Here is a 22333-nt window from a genome sequence, read left to right on the forward strand (position 1 = left end):
TTTTGTCTTTTCCTTCCACTTCTTTCCTGAACTTAGTCACCTCTTTTATATTTTTCCTTATACTTTGTCCATTCTGGTTTAGGTTAGAGATTTTTTTTTATTCTAGGTGATTTTTTTCACTTCGTCAAATGCTTGAGTACATTAAATCTTATTTAGACTAATATTTAAAGTTATAGTCTGCCCCATGGTTGTTTCTTGACATACATGACATTTCGTTTGCTTATTTGACTTTTATTTAAGATTTATTTGTTTTGAGGGGGGAGTAGAGGGAGAGAGAATCCCAAGCAGACTGCACTGAGTGCGGAGCCTGATGCAGGGCTTCATCCCACCACCCTGAGATCACAATCTGAACTGAAATCAAGAATCGGATGCTTAACTGACTGAGCCACCCAGGTGCCCCTTGTTTGCTTATTTTCTGCCATAGTTTTCTATACAGTGTTCTCCCTTTTTGCTAATTTTTATTATATTGTGGTGTTTTACAAGATTCTTAGTTTAATGGCAACCATTTTTCTCAGCCTAGCAAAGCCCTGGTGCTTTAGTGGACTGTTTTGTTTTGTTTCATTGGTGGAAGAGGGGCTGAGAGTCTTCTGATTTTGTAGTTCCCTTTGTCTTGCAGGACCTTACCTTCCACATATTTTCTTCTTTCCCCTTCTCTGCCAAAGAATATATTTTGCCTTTGTATAATCCCTAAATCTGTGCATAGGAAGGCTGTCTTTTTAATTTATTTATTCATGAGAGACAGAGAGAGAGAGAGAGGCAGAGACACAGGGAGAGGGGGAAGCAAGCTCCATGCAGGGAGCCTGTTGTGGGACTCGATCCCAGGACTCCAGGATCATGCCCTGGGCAGAAGGCAGGTGCTAAACCACTGAGCCACCCAAGGATCCTGAAGGCTGTCTTTTGAATCATGCTTATCCTTTTGAATTGCATTTGCCTCCTTTAATAGTCTCTGCTCCCTAAAGTCACAGGTGGCATCTGGCTATTTAAATTGCCTGTACTTGGGGATTTCTGCCCTGTAGTCCATGCCTGATAACACTTTCTGTATTTTCAGATTTAGGGTGGATATGATGGAGTCAGATAACTTGCAGTCTTCTTTGCTTTCCTTTCCCTTTTCCCTACACTTTTCTAGATCAGTGTTTGCTCTCCATAGTTGTCCAATGGGATGAGAGAGGGATGGGGCATGAGGGATTATACTTAGGGACATGTCTCTTTTTACTCACAAATGCTTCTTAGTATTGGCATTCTCTGTCTTCAGATGATACTGAGAATATGGCTATGTGTAGAAGTTCGGTGGTCATGATGTTATTTAGTATTATTGGAGGAGTAAATTTGGGGACAATTTTCCACTGTCTTTAGGCAGAAGTTTAAACATGCACTGTAATACACAGAATTTACTAAATTTAATGTAATCTTATTTATGGGTTATTTCCTTAATAATGTATGTTTGTTTTTGTTAAGAAAACTTTGCTCATACTAAGGTCATGGAGATGTTCTTTTATGTTTATGAAGATATTCTTTTACGTTTTATGTTTAAAAAAACATTTTTTATGTTTTTACATTCTCACATTGTAAATGACATCATCTGAAATTAATTCTTTTGGGTGGGTGTGAGCCATATTTCTTTCCTCTTCATCTCCTGTCCCTTTCATTCCCGTTCTTTTTTTTTTTTTTTTCAGAGAGAGAAAGAGAGGGGAGGGATGGGGGAGGGGTAGAGGGAGAGGGAGAGAGAAAATCTCAAGCAGGCTCCACACTCAGTGTGAGCTCAACTGGACTCAATCTCACAACCCTGAGATGATGATGTGAGCAGAAATCAAGAGTCCCATACTTAATCAACTGAGTCACTCAGGTCCCCTCCTGTTGTTCTTTTTCACATGAATATCCAAATAATTCGCCAACCTCATATGCCTAGACGATAACAATAACAATAAATAAGTCCACTAAAGAAGATTTCAGGATCTGTTTGTACTTCTCACTCCTCCCCTTCTTAACTTTCACCCTGCCCAGAGAGAGGTGAGGGTGTGTGTGTGTGTACAGGCAGGATGAAATATATATATAATATATAGTATATAATTATATATTATATAAATATTAATATATAATAATAGTATTCAGATATATTATAATATATAAGTTTTCAGATATTATGTTTATAATTTACCTGCATCAGTTCTTTTAGACTAGTTCTTTCTTTTTTAGTCTGCACTGTGGTATCCTGGTTTATTCCTTCCTTCCTGTGTTTCTTTTCATAAAGAGAAGGAGAAAAGTATAATTTCTTACTACTCCTTCTCTTTTACACAACAGGTGGCATATTATTGATTCTCTATAGCATTTTGCTGTTTTCATTTAAGGATACCATCTAGGAATCACTCTATCATTTCATAGAGATCTTCCTCATTCTTTTACAGAGCCACACAAGACCCCATTATGTATTTGTACCTCAATTCATGCAACCTGTCTCCTATTCTTGGACATTTACATGGTTGCTCATATTTGTCAACTATAAATAATGCTGCAATGAATAATCTTGAGCATGTATATTTTTGATTGTTGGAGGTGTATCTTCCAGGTAAAGTTCTAGAAGTGAAGTTGATGAATGCTAAATTTTATTAAATATTGTGAAAATACAAGGATTTTGCATATATTGTCTGCATTGACAAACTGTTGGATATTTGCTTATCTTATGGATTGGAAAATGATTTCAGTGTATTTTTAAATCTGACCACGGGGGAAGTTGAAACTCTTTTCATGTGTTTAAGGGCCATATTTTTATCTTTTTGTAAATTGTTTATGTCTTTTAACCATTTTTCTATAGAATTTGGGGGATTTTTAAAAATTCATTTTTTGGAAGTTATTTATCAAAGAGGGACCGACCATATACCTTTAGCTGCATTATAGGCTGCAAATACTTGGTTTTAATTTGTCATTTGTCTCTGAGTTTGCTTATGATGTTTTTGTCTTGCAAACTTGTTTTTACGCAGCCAAACTTTTTTTTTAATTTTTTATTTATTTATGATAGTCAGAGAGAGAGAGAGAGAGAGGCAGAGACACAAGCAGAGGGAGGAGCAGGCTCCATGCACCAGGAGCCCAACGTGGGATTCGATCCCGGGTCTCCAGGACCGCGCCCTGGGCCAAAGGCAGGCGCCAAACCGCTGCGCCACCCAGGGTTCCCTACGCAGCCAAATTTAAACAATCTTTTATGTATCTGAAGTTTCAGTCATAATTAGAAAATCTTTCTTATACCCAAGTTGGACAGGGATTCATCTGCGCTTTCTTCCAGTACTTGCATAGGTTTGTGGAACTTCTTCTTAATTGAGATTTCTGCTGTATTTGGAGTTTCTATGTACATACATTGAATGGATCTCTCTTTATCTTTTTCTGAATGGTTACTCATTTTTCCAATGTCATTTATTTAAAAAAACAAAACACTAAAGTCATATAAGGGAACTTTTTCTGTGAAAGACTAAATCGTAAAGATTTTTGACTTTGACTTTGTGAACCCCGTGCACTCCATTGATACTACTCAGTATAGTTGCTACAGGACAGCAGTGGTCACAGAGAATATTCAGATGACAGGGTGTGTCTGTGTTTATCTCTCTCCTCATTTACAAAGGCAGGTGGTGTATCTCTCCTGGCCTATAAGCTGTAGTTTGCTGAACTCTTGTCTGTTTTATTACATATTTATGAGCCAGGCCTGCACTGTGCTAATTATAGAAGCTTTGTAGTATGTTTTAATATCTGATGAGGCCAATCTCTGCTCAGAGCCCTATCTATCCTTGAATTTATTTTTCTGTATAAAATTTGACATCAACTTGATAGGCTATAAAAAATTAAAAACTCATGGGAAATTTTATTAAAGGTACATTAAATTTAAAATCAAATCAGTCTCAGTTCTATGCCTTATTTGTCTCCTGGGCTTTAGCTCAGCTGCCTTTGGTACTTAGGAAAACATGTATTTTTACTGTGAAGGCTCCCATTGTATGAACACTACTTGTGCTGCTCTTAATCTTATTTTTTCTTTCTTATCCTTTTACTCTCTAATGTTCAATTTCAAATAGCATCTGTTGACTCCATCTAAGACTTATATGCCAGTCAGTAAGGTTATTCTATTTTCCTTGTTATCTGCCCCTTCTTCACACATTTAAAAAATTGTATTCTCCTTACTTTGTCTCCTTACTTACATGTGATTTTTAACCCATGTTCCATATTGTTTTAGTCCTAGCTGTATAATTTAAAAATATTAAATCCTTATTGGCTGTCCTTTTACTGAATTTCTTCTAATTATCTTTTGTTTGAAAGAAGATCATATTCTAATAAATTGCTCAAGAGGAGCACATGTGTACAGTATTCATCGAATAAATAAAAGAAATAATGAAAAAGAATTCAATTCCTATAACGCAGCTCTTGTTTCCATTCTAAGGTAGAAAAGATGATAAATTATTCCAAACTGTAATATAAAAATAATACTACATTTGGGAACCTTTGCTACTTCTATGTCACCTTCCTGAAATATCCAATCCTGTATGTCTGGTAGAGTTGGGACCATCCAGAGCTCTATTCCTTGAAATATATTTAACCTACATTGCACACTTAGCAAGCAGAAGTAAGCAAACAAACTTTTAGAATATGAGTTGTACAGAGGGGAAAACCAAAAAATAGTATCTCAGATCCCCGACAAATACAATGCAACATATGAATGTCTTAGGTAGTGGATTTCAAGTGTAGTAAAATAATGTTAGGCATAATGCAAAATTCAATGCAAATAACTGATACTTATTTCCAATAATTTATTTTTTAAAAATTCCTATGATGATCCATGAGAAGGCTCTGGTGTAATGTGTCTTCTGTCAACAAGCCCGGCATAGTGTTATCTACAGGAGATACTTTACATGCTGATTCTAGCCATGGACCATGGATGATTCTTTCTCTTACATTCCATTCTCGGGCTGTTATGAGACCAAAAGTAGAAGCCCTGGAGAAGCATTGCTTCTGAGAAAGAACTGGTTGTGTAGAACAGGTGTGGTGTGCCTTGGAGGCATGCAGTGAAAGGAAAGAAAAAAATAAGAGGGGAAAGTGAAGGATCCTGGTAAAATAAAAGCAAAATAAGACATATTGACCACTGTGCCAACCTTCCCTGTCCTTTAAAGAAACTGCATTGAAGACAATATAACAATCTCCCAGAATAGGATGATCCCAAATATTAAACACTACCCAAATTACAGGTAGGGATAGAACAAAAATTAAGATTTTAAACACAAAGAACTACTGCAAAAAAAAGTCAGAAAATAGAAGTTTCTGCTGATGCAAAGGTTCTTCACAAAAAAATTCATTCCCTACATTTTTCTAATAATCATCTTCATCCCATAACCTTTTACTACCAGCATCAGAAGCCTTGACAATTCAGGTGTATTTGAATATGCCTTATAAATAATAAGTAGCACCTCCAGAATCGCTGTCCAATTCTATTAATAAAACATATGAGTGGTTCTCAGAAAGTAGCAAATTTTACGAAGGCTTCTACACACTGTCTAATCAAATTTTATTTTTTCCAGGTTTGAGCAACCATTCCTTTCCTCCAATTTTAATGAATGGAGAATTGCAGCCAAATCTCACATTCCATTGAAGATATCTCCAGAAGTGTTTTGACTTTTTGGGAGATAAGACACTATTTCTGAGGACTCTCAGAAATAATTATGTTCTAATGAAGATTGAGACCTCCTTCCAGCCAGATCCTACCCGCTAGAGAACCAATAAAGTAGAGCAGCCAAGTGTAGAGCAAACATCATCATTCGTGAAAATCTGATTAACTCCTATAAAGCATAGAGTTCCTCGGGTAATGTTCAAATGGTAACATCCAGGAACATAAAGGATATCTCTTATGTTCTCCTAAATTCAGGCCAAAATAGAACTTGGCACAAACTTGCAGAAAGACTTATCTCTGAACAGACTCAGAGCTCACTTACCCAGTATGCTGAGGAGCACAGTCTGTCCTGAAATCTCAGGCACCATCAGAATGGGACAGAACCAGAAAGAGAAGGCTCTCTGTTGTCTTGTCCATGTCAAGAACCAGACCTCATGTTAGCATGGCCGAATAGATGTCAGAATGTCATTAATTTCACCCCTCAGAAAAGTCATTCCTACACTGGAAAAGAGTGAGTAAGAGGTAGCTCAGCAGTTTAGAAACATCAGCTTTCACATTCTCCATATAGAGAAGGTAGAGAAAAATCTCTGCTATAAAGAAATATGAACAAGAGGGGACAAGTATCTCTCACTAATAGATACATTCCTTTCAGTTGCTATGGTGAGTGCAAACACGAACACTGCATGCTCAGAATCACACGTGCAGATTGGGACTACCTGAAATAAATTAACTGCTGAGTGGGATCACAGCAAACTCCAAAGTAACCAGCAAACAAACAAAGTAAAAAGAGAGAGAGAGAGAGGGAGAGAGAGAGAGCCAAATATTCAGTTCTGCCATTGAAAATTCATGGGTTACCTGAGAAAAGGAAGAAAATTTAATTTTTTTTTCTGATGATTCAAACTGCTTATTTCTTTTTATAAGTTGTGACTCTTGACAGGTTAAGGGTAGGCAGTTTCCCACTACTTATAGCCTTGAAATGCAACCAGGCCAAGATCCATCTTAAATAGACCCAATTCAAAACTTTAAATATTTGAATATTTAAAGCCGGCATTGCCCCAAACTGGGAGCCCTGGATATGCTACTGACATACTAATTTCCAATTCTATTGAAGCTATCTTTCCAATGAAGGGTTTCAAGGGCGCTAGCAGAGCGCTGGGGAGCTGTTGTTCTGATTAGTTGTGTTTGCTCACTCATTGCCTTTCTCATGTGCCAGAATGGGCTGGAGAAGTGGAGCAGGGGCCCTCAGGATCTGAGATGAGGTGGATTGCAGCGGGCTGGGTTGGATCCTTCCTCTCCCCTCCAACCCAGACCAAAAAAAAAAAAAAAAAAATCTATGAGTTGTCATAGCAACCAGATTTGGAAGAATCTGAGGTGGAGGTCAGAGAGCTAAAACATGCCAAAACAAAGAAATAAAATCTGTCCATAGAACAGGGTAATTCCAGAGACCATCGCCTGGGGGCTCAAATGAAATCTGCTTCACATCTTCGTGAATTTCCATCTTGATTTTATCTTTACTATTTTACCCTATTCCCGGATTTCCTCTAACAGCAACAAGACTCTGATAAGCTGAGAAAATTGGTCTTGATTCCTGCTTGCAAACCTTTGTCCTGGGGGCTCACAGTTCTTAGTTGCTCACTGGTAAAGCACCTGACTCCCTTAGCAAGCAAGTTACCCACATTGAGATTCAGAGCCCGATTGACCCTGGCTGGCCTTTTAAAGACCTATCAAACATCTCCGCTCAAGGCATTTCAAGTACTTGTACAGAAATAAAAAGACAGAAGATTTGATTCAGAAGTATGAGCATGAAAGCTGCATGTATACCAAAACACTTTAGACTGGGAAAGTGTCGGTGGTAACGATACTAACTTATCTGGTCAAAAAATGTTTTATGAAAAATAAAAGAACTTACTAATTTCAAACATCAATAAGAGTAAGACTCTTTCACCAGCTCTGCTTGCCCACTGACTGGTTAATTAGCAGATACTCAGATACTGGGCAGCCCGGGTGGCTCAGCAGTTTAGCGCCGTCTTCAGCCCAGGATGTGATCCTGGAGACCTGGGATTGAGTCCCGTGTTAGGCTCCCTGCATGGAGCCTGCTTCTCCCTCTGCCTGTGTCTCTGCCTCTCTCTCTGTCTCTGTCTCATGAATAAATAAATAAAATCTTTTAAAAAAATAGTCATATACTGTCATATACTGACTTTAGGATAAAATTCTTTTTGCTTTGAATGCCATGTACTTCTATCTCTGCATCTCTATCCCTTTTCCTTTAAGATGGAAACATCATTGATGCCTACTGTTACTGGCCAGGTATGTGCAGTAAGTCCAGAATTCAATCACTAAATAAATATTTGCCGATCATTCACTGTCCTTATGGAGGCAGCTAGGGATAGAGAAATGAGCAAGATCAATTTTTGGCTATCCTATAGATGGATACCTCTTACCACCTAAAATTTCCTAAAAGATTTGTCATCCTTTTGACTCAAAGATTTTGCAAATAGTACAACAGAAACCCTCTTGTCCACTATTGTGACATGTACACCAGAGTTTAGGGAATGAGAAAAAACCAGGTAGTACTCAAGCCTGAAGACCATATTCCTTATGTTTTAATTGACATCCTGAATGGATCTGATCCTTACCTTACACCTTTGTTTTCTGTCTTGCAAAATGAATGTCCTATGACATTTTAAGCTTTCAATTAGGATGAAAGTTTTTTGGAGCAAACAAAAGAAAATTGACAAATCCTATGAGAACAAAACATTTTTTTTTCATTCATATTGGTTATAGAGTCTCCACCCCAAAGTCCTAATTAGTGTAAGGTGGAAATATTTCTATGTACAATGCAATGAACTTTCATTCTGAAACTAAACAATCCTTTAAAAAAAAAAAAAGGAAGACAATTTATCAGGGTCCAGGAGAGCTGATATGGGAAACTGAGCTGGTCTTTAAGTTGATTCTCCTGTCTTCTACATGATTTAACTGTAGAGAAAAACAATAGGATTATTTACTTTTTTCCTCAAGTTATCTTGATAGTTTGTTTTGGCAGGAGCTTTCCAAGCATTAGGAAATTACAAACTTATATTAATATGTTGAAGAGAGAAATCTGCTGAGTCTTGAACATATGCATGTGCAAGTGCCTAAGCCATGACCCAGAGACCCTATGGGTTATATGGCTCACCTTTGGGAGCTGTGCCTGTGACTTTATGCCGTGAACCAGAGCAGTGTAAACTCATCCCAAAGGATAATCAGAGTCCTCTCCTTAACAACTTGAATGATGCTCTTCAGAATCTTGCCTTTCCACTTCAGTCACAGAGGCTCACCAAATTCTCTAGTGAATGGCACAGTCTCTCCATCTCCATGTATTATGGGCTGACTGTGCCCTTCCAAAAAACCATATGCTGATGTCTTAACCCCCAATACCTCAGAATATGACAATATTTGGATATAGGCTGCTTAAAGAGGTAATTATAAATAAGGGGCAGAGGGAAAGACCATGTGAGGGTACAGAAAGAAGAAGGCCATCTATAGGCCAAGGAGAGAGGGCTCAGAAGAAACCTAACCCTGCTGACACCTTGCCCTTGAACTCCTACCCTCCAGATCTGTGAAAAAATAAAATTTTGTTGGTTAAGCCACCGAGTCTGTGGTGCTTGGTAATGGCAACTCTAGCAAATTAATATACCAGGCAAACAATAAACTCAATTTTTAGTTGCTGTTTTATATTTTTCAGCTCTGTGGTTCTTCACATCTTGACTAACAAATGCTATGTTATATTATGCCATAGAGAGCATAGGTATATATGACTGATACTTATGAAACATTTGGTAGAATTTTGAATAAATTACAAACACAGATATAAATTTTATGTACCAAACCTTGATTCATGGAAAAGTATTAATATTATAATGAAAAATAATAAACCATTTAATGATTATTAATTGGAAACTGGCAGACTAACATGCTAAATGTGGAGAGAAGACTGAGTAAAGTGATAGTAAAAATCATAATTCTATGAGTAAGGCAAGTAGTTATTTTAATAGGGTTGAGAATAAATATTGCAATAAAATTCCCCCTTTTTATATTACTCTTTATTTTGGATTATAGCCTAACAAAACAATATTTTTCAACATATGTATTGCTATGCTGATTACACTTAAAACATATGTGGGTACAGGGTGAATGTGAAAATTTGCTTGAGAGGAGAGAAAAGACGGAAATCCAAAATTTTACCTTCTCAGAAACAAAATATGTAATTTTATAAAACACATAAAGCAGAAGTAGAAGTCCTTACCTTGGAAATTTTGAATGAACTTTGATGTTTTTATGAAAAATGTATGTGTCCACACATGTATTCTCAGGAAGGGATCTAATGACATTTTATGTCTCTCAAATAGTAGCCACTTCATAAGAAGGTGAAGAACCATATACCTAAAGTATAACTCTATTTGTTTAAAAAAGGCCTCCACCTCTTATCAAGTTTCAATGACAGCTTAGAATTGGAAAATCTGAGATTCACCAAATTCCATGTTGTACAAACATTTGTTAAATATTGCATCTATAGATCTGGATAGGGATGAATTGTTTTGCTGGAGATGCAGAGTGTGTGTTTGTGCATGTGTTTGCAGGATAAATTATGTATCTGTCTGCCATAACTGAAGTGTGTCTCCAATGTCTTCAGGCAGGTATCAACTAACAGATCACACAACTTCAAAACCACAAAACCATTTCCTCCTATAGCTACGTTTTTACAAAGGAGAAGAGGGGGACTCAGAAAATGGAAATGTTCACGGTGAGAGCTGGAGTGAGCAGACCCCTACTTCCTTAATGTCCAGCCAAAAGCCTTCTAGCTCGTGTCATTAAATGGCTGGACATCCTTTTCCTGTCACCACAGACAGAAGTGTGTTTTTCCTAGACTTCAAGGTGTAATGGCTACCAGGATTTATTCTGTAGATAAAGGGGTCCTCTTGGCAGTATTGAGCAAAGAGAAGTAATACGGTGTGTTTGCCAAACAGAACAGTAGGAGATTTGGTGGAGTAGAGGGTGGTGGTTGTCAGCACAGGTTCTGGAACCAAGACCACCTGATGGCAAGTGCTGGCTCTGTCACTTGCCATGTGTGAGGTCACAAGCAGGGTTCTTAGTTTACTTGTAGAAACCTGTCCTTTGTCTGTAAAATGGGGATAATGTGTCTGTTTCCCAAGAGTTGCCCTGAGAATTATGTGAATTAGTAAACACCAGGCCTTTAGAAAAGTAGTTGGCTTATGGTACAGATGGGTTATGCCAGAGTGAGCTCATTCTCTCCTCCTTTCTTCCTAGGTGAAGGCCTCGGTGAAGCCTGTTTTGAAAAGAGAAAGAGATTTTTACAATGACTTTCCAAGCTGAACGTCATTTGTCCCCTTCCATTACTTCTGCCCCTGCCCAACACAATTCCACAGTTCCACAACCATCAAGGGACTCAGTGGGACTTTTACTAGAGGAGAAAAGACATTGGTTTGCACACTTTCTGTTTTTCCTGTTAGTTCTCTGAGCTTATCTCTCAGTAATCTTACAGTTTGATATATAGTATGACCCAGGATAAGTCTCTCTGGTGTCTTCATACATGTTAGCCATTCTAAGCTTCTTAGATTTTACATATCACATAGGAAGAAACATATGTTCTTCACTTTTTCTACCTTTGTCCTTTTTTAATCCTTAGCAAATATGTCTTCAGACCCAAACATAGGAAGGGCAGTTAACGTGCATTGTCCATCCAAAGGCCATTCCTCTACAATCAAAGTGGGAAAATGAAAAACACTCACACGGCCAGCCTGCCAGCAGCTGTGGTGACCACGTGCCCCATTTCTGGCCAATGACTTCTAAGATGAAGCCTATGAATTAGATGTCTTGGAAAGTTTTGGTTTTTTTTTGAAAGTTTTTTTAAAAGGATCAGACTCAGATGGCATATTTCTTAAACCCTTTGCCATCCCTTATCCTCTTCTCTTTCTTTTTTGCCTGAAACAAAACCATGTTTAGAAGTAAATCCATAATCTTGTGATCTCAGGGTAAAAGCCACATACTAAAGACAGCAGAGCAAGAAGATAGAAAAAAACTTGAGACCAGCCCTGGTGTCTCAGTGGTTTAGCGCCGCCTTTGGCCCAGGGTGTGATCCTGGAGACCCGGGATCAAGTCCCATGTCAGGCTCTCTGCATGGGGCCTGCTTCTCCCTCTGCCTGTGTCTCTTCCTCTTTCTCTCTCTGTCTCTCTCTCTGTCTCTCATGAATAAATAAATAAAATCTTAAAAAAAAAAGAAAAAGAAAAAAACCTTGAATTCTTGATGACATTGTTCAGCTACAATATCAGCCCAGAAAGCCTTACCCTTGGACTTCTACTCTCCTATGAGACAAATAAATCCGTTATTCACATTTCATGCTCTTTGTAACTGAATACAATCCTAAATGATATAACAGACATTCTAATTCAATTAGCTAGGAATAAAAGGACCCAAAGAAAACAATTATGCAAGATGTGTGCCCTCTCCAAACCACATGCTTTGTAAAGCCTGATAGAAATGGAAAAGACAGCAGATGACAAGTTTTTGCAAAGTTATAAAACTTTCTTATGACTAATGTAGGGCATCTGAATGGTTATTAAAAGTATACCTCAGTACAAGTAGTACATAGTAAAAATGGCTCTGTGGGATCCTAGATGTATATGAGGAAAGCTTGGAGTCCCAAACTGCTTATCCTATTACTCTGAAGACTATATCTCTCTAAACCATGCAAAAATGTAGTTATAGTAATATCCTTGTATGGGACTCACTGCAAAATGGTTGCTTACAGCTCCCTCTTGGTGTCATAGGAAGAAAAATCTTCACAATAACATTTTCCAATTATTTCAACGCTCCAAACATTCATTAATGGCCTACTATGTGCAATTCATGGTGCTAAGCATTGAGCATGAAAAGATGGAAAGATGTAGGTCTGATTATAAGTATTCAATTTAAGAGTTGTATAGCTCTATACAGCACTATAATGGTAAGCAGGGGAATATATGTATGTGTGTGTAATTGTATGCATATATGTGTATATATATAAAAAATTGTAAAAAAGATGTTATTTATTAAGTTGAGGGGGGAAATAATGTTAATTAAATGTTAATTAAGCTCCTGTTCCCATACCAGGAGAGTATGTCTTCATCTCAACTCCTCATGGGAATTCTGGCCATAATTTCACCAAAAGCCCCAGATTTCAACTTATATTGAATGTATATATAATGCACTAAGGAAGGTGTAATGACTGTTGCTTATATATAGAAAAGTATCAGTTTCTTATAGATCTATTTTATAAACAACTTATAAAATTCTCTAATCAACTGTAATATTTTTTGTGGGTTTTGTCATTGTTGTTTACTTCCCTAGGTACTCCTAGTAAACCATTAAATCAACAGCAAAACCAAAATAAAACAATAAAACTCAAAACTTAAATTTGCTTTATTTTCAGATTTTTTTCTATTTCCTTTTACTTTCTTTTTTTTAAAAAAAGATTTTATTTATTTATTTGAAAGAGAGAGAGAGTAAGGGAGAACATGAGCTGGGGGAGAGGCAGAGGCAGACTCTCCACAGAGCATGGAGCCTGATGCAGGGCTCCATCCCAGGACCTTGGGATCATGAACTGAGCTGAAGGTAGTCACTTAACATACTGAGCCACCCAGGTGCCTTTCTATTTCCTTTTTCTTCTCTAATTTCTTTCATTGGGCAGTGCTGGTAAAATAGTACCAAATGACTGGGATGATAGTGTCATCCTTGTTTTACTTTTGCCCTTAAGGGGAAACAACCTGCAGTATTACTAAACAAACAAACAAGGAAATAGATAGGTAGGCTTAGTGACAGATGGGCTAACTTTTCATCGGATGCTAAAGGAGAAAAAGAAGAAGAATGCACGCCATATGGGTTTGAAATATCTACAATCCAGATTTCCTTGTCACTAAAAGGTCTGTGAAGTCCTGGTAGAGCTCAAGCAACTCCATCTGAATGGCTTCTTTTAATCTCTAACAAATCTGAGTTGGGTCTTAGAGGGACACAGCCTGGTATGCCTTATCTTTCTCCAACGAGATGAAACAAAATCTTACTACAGACTTACTACACAATTTTGGTTATGATTCAGTAGTATCCCTGAATTTATAGCCCAAGTTTTTCATGAGTGCCTATGACATTCATAACTCATGACTTGTCCCTATATCTGATTTTTGATACTAATAACACCTCATATCCAATAATGTTACTTGAGTAGAATAACATTTAACTTAACATGAATAACATTTAACTCCAGACCTTGATTGTTTTTTTTTAAGAAGTTAGTTGATATTTTTTCTCTCTCATTTACAAGTTTCCTCTCAAGCAGGTTGGTAACTTATTACCTAAATATATATTAGTTAATAAGCCTTTGAAAAGGTGGAAGTTTTGTAGCCAGTCACTTTTTAATAAAAGATACCATCTGTAAAACAATTAATTTACAATTTGCCCTACAATTTTGTATTTGCACCTCTTTGGGTTACTCAACACGAGAGTATACTACCAAAGTTGAAATCACTTACTATATAGTTTAGTGATGCTCCTCTGTCATCCCACCAGGTCTCTATTTTATGTGTTGAGTGCAATATATTCTAGTAAAGTGAGTAGTTGGAAATGCAGTTATGTGCATTACCTTGCCACTATAATTTTTAAAAATATTGTCAGCTTCCTGAAATGTCAAACAATGCCATTTCAATTCTAGTGTGCAATTTTCACCTTATCTATGGAAGTATCCTGAGACAGTAATTGGGTGGGACCAAAGTCGTAATAATTATTTTCTGTAAGCAATGGATAGCGTATAATACATATCACTCTTCCAAGATGTCAGAAAATTTTACTTTTACTTTGATCAGTGCAGTATAGTTAAAAAAAACCTGTCAAAATTATTTCATTGACTGTGTTACTTTTTGTAGAAGTCAGTATTAAGGCATTTAGAAGGAGAAAAGAATGAGGGCTATAAAGAACTGGATAGCTGCTTATAAAGCATAGAGATTTAAGTGTTTTAAATCCTGCATTAGACACTAGGAACTCAAGTTCAACCAACAATTTTATGCATTTATCCTTTGAAAAAAAGAAAGTGGTTTACCTAAAAACTAACTGGCTGTTAAAACTGGATTGTAAAGGACATTGTTCTTCTTTGCTTTGAACCATAAACTAAAGATTAAAACTAAACTAAAAGACTAAAACCATAAACTAAAGACTAAAACTCATTTACTAGGAAAAAAGGTGAAATTATATATATATATATGTATATATGTATATATATGTATATATATATGTGTGTGTGTGTGTGTGTGTGTGTGTATTCCTACTTCATTAATGCATCCATCCATCCATCCATTCATTCAGGTAACATAAGCATCTCATATATTCAGAGTCCTGTGCTAAGTGCTAGGGATACAATGTGAGTGAGAAGGGCATGGTATCTGCTTTCATGGAGGGAGCTTGAAGACAAACAAGTAAACAAATAAGCAATATAATTTCAGTTTGTTATAAAGGCTACTAAGGAGTTAAACAAGTGAAAATAGATAAGATGACCTACTTTGATGCCATGATGTGAGGAGGACTTTCTGAAGAGGTGACATTTGTCCTGAAGGAAGAGAAGAGATGCTTCAAGTATTTGTGTCCATTCCTGGGCATCTGATCCAATGATCTGAGGATCTCATTGATTACTGGTATCACAGATGGTGGATCCTATATTACAAACATAGATATAGTAAAGATTCCCTTTGAATGTGTAACAACTCCAAAACAAGTATAAAAGGTCACTAGAAAGTGCACTCATAAAATAGAGTGCAAGATGTATGTCCACTGGTAGCATTAATTGTAGGTAAAGAATTCCAAGTTGTTGGAAAATGTTATTTGCCTGTATAACTGGACAATGAGAAGGATGCCTGAATAGTGAATAGTGTCAGCCCTTCACTCGTTGCTCCTGATTATTCAGAAAGACAATACACCATGGCTCCTTCCAGTTAAAATTGAAACACCAAGTTACAACTTTCATTGGTCTTTTGCTGTTTTCTGCAACTCTGTCTCCCCTCATTTTTATTCTGTTAATTGCACTGTTTTCCTTTTAGGGAACCTTCTTTTCCCTGTGGTATGCAATATTAATAAGGTTGTAAATCACCATGCCCAGCCTGACCTTCTCAAACCAAGCTAACGCTCTCATTCAGGGACACTGAATTTTGAGCTGAGTGATCAAGGATGGAAAAATGTAGTTGGAGTTCATTTATTCCAGCAGCAGCAGTGTGGTTTGACTGTCAGTAATTCCTAGTGTTCATAGCCAGAGAGTAGCCTTGGTTTCCATGAACTTTTAAGCCTGATACTCTCTGTTCAGGCTTTTTTCCATTCTATTAACCATGGAGGATCCTGCCAATAAATTATTTTTTGCTCAAATTATTGAGAATTGGTTTCTATTGTCTGTGACCAAAACTCTCTTATTCTTATGCTTCCCAGAGGGAAGCTATGATTTCATTCCAGAATGAAGTACAACCACAAAAATAAGTCAAATCAGGAAATGTCTTCAGTCAAATAGGTAGCCATTATTTTACATAATAATAATGATAATAATTGAAATGGAAGGGAAGGAACCTCCCTAGAAAGATCATGATAATTCTGCATTTAAGCAGTGATTTAAAAAAATAAAGACAGTATTTTCCATAATTATTATTAAAAGATGTACTAACACTAATTGAGCATTGATATGCATATCAACTTGAGACAGGACCTAATGGGACACAGAACAGGAATGAAAAGAGAAGGTCTTGAAAACTTCTTCGGAAACATGCTCCAACTCAGGGGAACAGGGGCTTCAGGGGAGAGGCAAACATGAGCTATTATGAACCAAACACATTGCTGCCTTTTTCTTACCTCTAAAAACTAGTAGTAATTGCACTAATCAAAGAAGGGGGTGGGTGTCTCAGGGATCACTCCTGTCCTAGGCAGGTATATCATCAGGGAACCATGACTAGAGGGGACTTGATTGCAACGTGGGGACAGATGCCAGCCAAGAGTACTTGAAGGCATAGAAATAAAGCTTCCTACTGTGAGTATCAAGAGCCCCATATCCACATCTAGTATGTGAACCCACTAGCTGGAGACAGTGAGGAGCAGAATGGATATTATTAGGAATCAAGGCAATGAAGGAGAAGGCAAACAAAATAAATTATCCCACCGCATAGAGAAAGGACAAAGAGACTTAAATGAGAATTGATGATAAACACTAAAGTTACATTAAAAAAAAAACAACCAGCAGAAAACAGGAAATAGAAACAAAAACACATGAAAATCCTTAATATATGTGTTTAACAACAGTATCAAAATATGTGAGCCAAAACGAGATAGAACTGCAAGGAGAAATAGATGAATTCACTACTATAGTTGAAGATTTCACATCCTTTTATTGGAAATGGACATACCCAGCAAGTAGAAAATAGGTAAATTTAACAACATCTCTAATCGAGTGGATATAATTACCATCTGTAGACTACTTCATCCAACAATAGCAGAATGCATGTTCTTCTCAAGCTCACATAGATCACATAGATCATTTATAAAGATAGACCACACTCTGAGCCATAACACACACTTTAACAAATTTTAAAAATTAAAAATCAGGGATCCCTGGGTGGCGCAGCGGTTTGGCGCCTGCCTTTGGCCCAGGGCGCGATCCTGGAGACCCGGGATCGAATCCCACATCGGGCTCCCAGTGCATGGAGCCTGCTTCTCCTTCTGCCTGAGTCTCTGCCTCTCTCTCTCTCTCTCTCTCTGTGACTATCATAAATAAATAAAAATTAAAAAAAAAAATTAAAAATCATATCGTATCTGCTCTTAGAGCATAATGAACTTAAAATAGAAATCAATATCAGAAAACTGGAAAACTCCAAACTACTTGTATATTAAACAACACAATTATAAATACAACAATGGGAAAAGAAGAAATCTCAAGAAAGATTTTAAAATATTTTCAACTAAAATAAAATAAAATTTTTATAAAAATGAAAAAAATTATCAACTTTGGTGGGATACAGCAAAAATGGTTCTTGGAAATCTACAGAATTGAATACATATATTAGAAAAGAAGAAAGAAAAAAAAAAGAAAAGAAGAAAGATCAAAAATCAATCATAAACTTCAAACTTAGGAAACTAGAAAAAGTAGAGTAAATTAATTTCAAAGTAAGCAGAAGAAAATTAAATAATAAAAATTCAATCCACAATCAATGACTTTCACAATAGGAAACCAAAAATTGATTCTTTGAGAAAGATCAATAAAATTGAGAAATCCCTAGCTGGACCAGTTAACAAAAAAAGATAATACACAAATGAATAAAATCAGAAGTGAAAGAAAAGATCCTATAGACTTTAAAAAGAATTGTCAAGGAATACTTTTAACAACTCTATGCCAATCAATTCGATCATCTAGATGAAATGAACCAAATCCTTGAAAGACACAATCTGCTAAAACTCACACAAGAAGAATTGGATGATATGAATAATCCTGTATCTATTAAAGAAATTGAATCTATAATTAATAACTTTCCAAAATAGAAAGCACCATTGGTAGATTCTACTAAATATTTAAGGAAGAATTTGTACTAATTATCTATGGCCTTTACTAGAAGATAGAAGCAGGGAAAGTACTTCTTAATTCATTCTTTAAGGCCAGTGTCACACTGATACCAAACCTAGACAGACATTACAGGAAAATAAAACTACACACCAATATCTCTCATGAACACAGATGCAAAAATCTTCAACAAAATTTTAGAAAATCAGATTCAACAATGGTAAAAGTAATTATATGCCACAACCAAATGACATTTATTCCAGATATGCAAGGCTGAGTCAATATTCAAAAATCAATTAATGTAATCTAGTACATCAAGAAGACAAAATAGGGGATCCTTGGGTGGCGCAGCGGTTTGGGGCCTGCCTTTGGCCCAGGGCGCGATCCTGGAGACCCGGGATCGAATCCCACGTCGGGCTCCCGGTGCATGGAGCCTGCTTCTCCCTCTGCCTGTGTCTCTGCCTCTCTCTCTCTCTGTATGACTATAATAAATAAATAAAAATTAAAAAAAGAAGACAAAATACATGATCATATCAATAGATGCAGAAAATCATTTGACAAAATCAATACTTGTTCATGATAAAAACTCCACCTAAACTAGGAATAGAAAGGAACTTCCTCAACTTGATAAAGATAGCTACAAAAAACCTACAGTTAATGTTATACTTATGGGGAGAACCTGAAAGCTTTCCCACTCAGATCAGGAATAAAGCAAAAACATCTCCTCTCACCTTGATTATAAACACTAAAAGTCCTAGTTAATGCAATATGAGAAGAAAAGGAAACAAAAGGTGTACAGCTTGAAAGAAAGAAATAAAACTATTTTTCCACAGATGGTATTGTTGTCTATATGGAAAAATCCCCCCAAATCAACAAAAAACTCCTGGAACTAATATTCAATTATAACAGACAAGCAGGACAAAAGATTAACATGCCAGTTAATTTTATTCCCATATACCAGCAAAGAACAAATGAATTTTGACATTAGAAGCACAATACCATTTACAATAGCACCAAAAATAGACAGGAAGAAATGCTTAGGTATAAATCTAACAAAATATATATTATGTGGGGAAAACTACAAAACTAACAATGAAAGATATCAAAGAACTTAAAAGCTAGAGAAATATCCCATAGTCATGGATAAGAAAACTCAATATTTTCAAGATTTCAGTTCATCCCAGATGATCTACAGATTCAATGTAATCCCAACAAAAATTCCAGTAAATTATTCTGTGGATATTCATAATTTGCTCTAACGTTCATGTGAGAAGACAAAACCCAGAACAATCAGCAGAATATTGAAGGAGAAGAACAAAGGGCTGACACTATCTTCAAAACTTAACTAAAATCTATGGAAATAAATAAATAAATAAATAAATAAATAAATAAATAAATAAAATATATGGTAACCAAGACACTGTGGCATTAGCAAAAGAATAGACAAATATATCAATGGAACAAAATAGAGAGCCCAGAAATAGACCCACAGATAGTCAACTGATCTTTAGCAGAGGAGCAAAGGCAATGGAGGAAAGACAGTTGTTTTAACAACTGGTACTAGAGTTACTAGACATCCACATGCATTAAAAAAAATCTATACACAGATGTTACCGCTTCACGCATATTTTACTGACAAATGGAAGAAAACACTAAAAATAAAAGTGAAACTTAAGGTGATGTGTTAATTCTATTATCTTAAGTTCTTGGACTAAATCCTGGAGATTATATTCTCTCAAAGTGATGTAGGTGATGTCAGAAAGGAAAATATCTGCTTCTAGGATTATTCTGGGATTTTAGACTTTTCAGGATTTTTTTTCTGTCAAAATTATCAGAGATTCACAAAATTAATGTAGGAGAAACATCTTCATGGCTCAGGTGGGAAGTGATAAGAAGTGGGGCAAACTGGATAATATAAATCCATAAACACAATTCAATTTTTAAAAACAAATGTGCTGTAAGACACATCAGAAGACATTGATGCAAGAAATTGAAGAAGACACAAACAAATGAAAAGACATTCCATGCTCATGTATCAGAAGACCTAATAATATAAAAATGTCCATATTATCCAAAGCAATCTACAGATACAATGCAATCCCTATCAAAATTTCAATGGCTTTTTCTACAGAAATGGAACAAACCTAAAATTTGTATGGAACCAAAAATGAATTCAAATAGTCAAAGCAATATTGAAAAAGAAGAACAAAGCTGGAGACATCACACTTTTTGATTTCAAACTATACTACAAAACTCTAATAATCAAAACAGTATAGTATTGCATTAAAACAAATTATATAGGTCAATGGAACAGAATAGAGAGCCCAGAAATAAACTCAAGCATGTATGGTTAATCAATTTTGACAAAAGAGGCAAAAATATACGATGGAAAAAGGAGAATCTTTTCAAAAACGATGTTGAGGGCACCTGGGTGGCTCAGTCAGCTAAGCATCCAACACTTGATTTTGGCTCAGGTTATGATCTCATAGGTCATGAGATTGAGCCCCATGTCAGACTCCACACTCAGTAGGCAACAAAAACAAAAATAAACAGGTGGTAGTATACATCAAACTAAAAAGAATTTGCACAGCAAAAGCCATCAACAAAATGTAAAGACAGCATACCAAATGGGAGAAAATATTTGCAAATCATATGTTACAACCCAATTAGTCTAATATCCAAAATATATACAAAAACTTATGCAATTCAATAGCAAACAACAACAATAATAAACAACCCAGTAAAAAAATGAGCAGAAGAATTGAATAGACAGCTTTCCAAAGAAGCCATTACAAATGGTCAATAGGTACATAAAAAGCTGTTCAACATCGCTAACCATCAGGGAAATGCAAAGATATCACCTCACACCTGTTTGAATGGCTACTATAAAAAAGACAAAAAATAACAAGGCAAGGATGTGGACAAAAGGGAACCCTTGTGCACTATCGGTGGGAATATAAATTGGTGCAGCCAATGTAAGAAACAGAGATTCCTCAAAAAATGAAAAAGAGAACTGTTGTATTATCCAACAATTCCACTACTGGGTATATATCCAAAGGTAATGAAATCACTATCTCAGAGAGATAACTGCACCTCCATGTTCACTGTAGAATTATTTACAATAATCAAAACATGTAGATAACTTAGGTGTCCATTAACAAGCGAATGAGTAAAGAAAATGTGATATATATATATATATATATGTAAAGAAAATGTGATATATATATAAGAAATATATAAATATATAAAGAAAATGTGATATATATATTTCTTTACTCACACATATATATGAGTCGAGAAAATGTGCTATATTATATATATATACACATATTATATATATACATAATATTCAGTGATAGAAAAGAAGAAAATCCCACCACTTGAAACAGCATGGAGGGATCTTGAGGGTATTTTGTTAAGTGAAATAAGTCAGGCAGAAAAAGACAAGTACTGCATAATCTCACTTATATGTGGAAACTGCAAAAAGTCGAATTCATAGTAACAGAGACCAGATTGGTGATTGCCAAGGGTAAGGGGGTGGGAGATGGAGTAATGAGTGAAGGTAGTCAAAAGGTGCAAACTTCCAGTTATAAGATAAATAAGTTCTGGGAATGTAATATACAGCATAATGACTATAATTAACTATACCTTATTGTATATTTGAAAGTTCCTAAGGGAGTAGATCTAAAAGTTCTCATCATAAGAAAAAAAATCATAACTATGTGAGGTAGTGGGTGTTAAGTAACCTTATTATGGTAATCATTTAACAGTATGTACCTATGTCAGATCATTATGTTGTACATCTTAAACTAATACAATAGTATTTGTAAATTATATTTCAATAAACTTGGGAAAGAAAGGAGAAGAAAAGCAACAAACCAGTGTGCTGGACACTGAAATTAAAAATATAATACTATTTACATAATATTAGCTAAAAAAGAAGTGTTTAAGTATAAATTGAATAAAACACGTATAGGATTCACATCCTAAAAATTATAAAATACAAGTGAAAGAATTTTTTAAAAATCTAAATACATTATATTCCATTGGTCCTTTTAAGTATTATATAGAAGGACCAATGGATTAGAATAGC

The 22333-nt window shown here is 35.9% G+C and overlaps 1 long non-coding RNA gene across 1 annotated transcript in view; it reads right to left on the reverse strand.

Moving 5' to 3' along the window:
* LOC140609451 (uncharacterized) overlaps positions 1 to 22333 on the reverse strand; it is a 95636-nt gene that overhangs the window by 20544 nt on the left and 52759 nt on the right. Inside the window, exons 3-4 of the long non-coding RNA XR_012011282.1 lie at positions 15217 to 15368; positions 5958 to 6136 (exon numbers count right to left, since the gene is read on the reverse strand). This is a non-coding gene — a long non-coding RNA (uncharacterized lncRNA). The remainder of the gene's footprint in view (positions 1 to 5957; positions 6137 to 15216; positions 15369 to 22333) is intronic.

The sequence above is a fragment of the Canis lupus genome, chromosome 18, assembly GCF_048164855.1.
Source record: "Canis lupus baileyi chromosome 18, mCanLup2.hap1, whole genome shotgun sequence".
Lineage (NCBI taxonomy): Eukaryota > Metazoa > Chordata > Mammalia > Carnivora > Canidae > Canis > Canis lupus.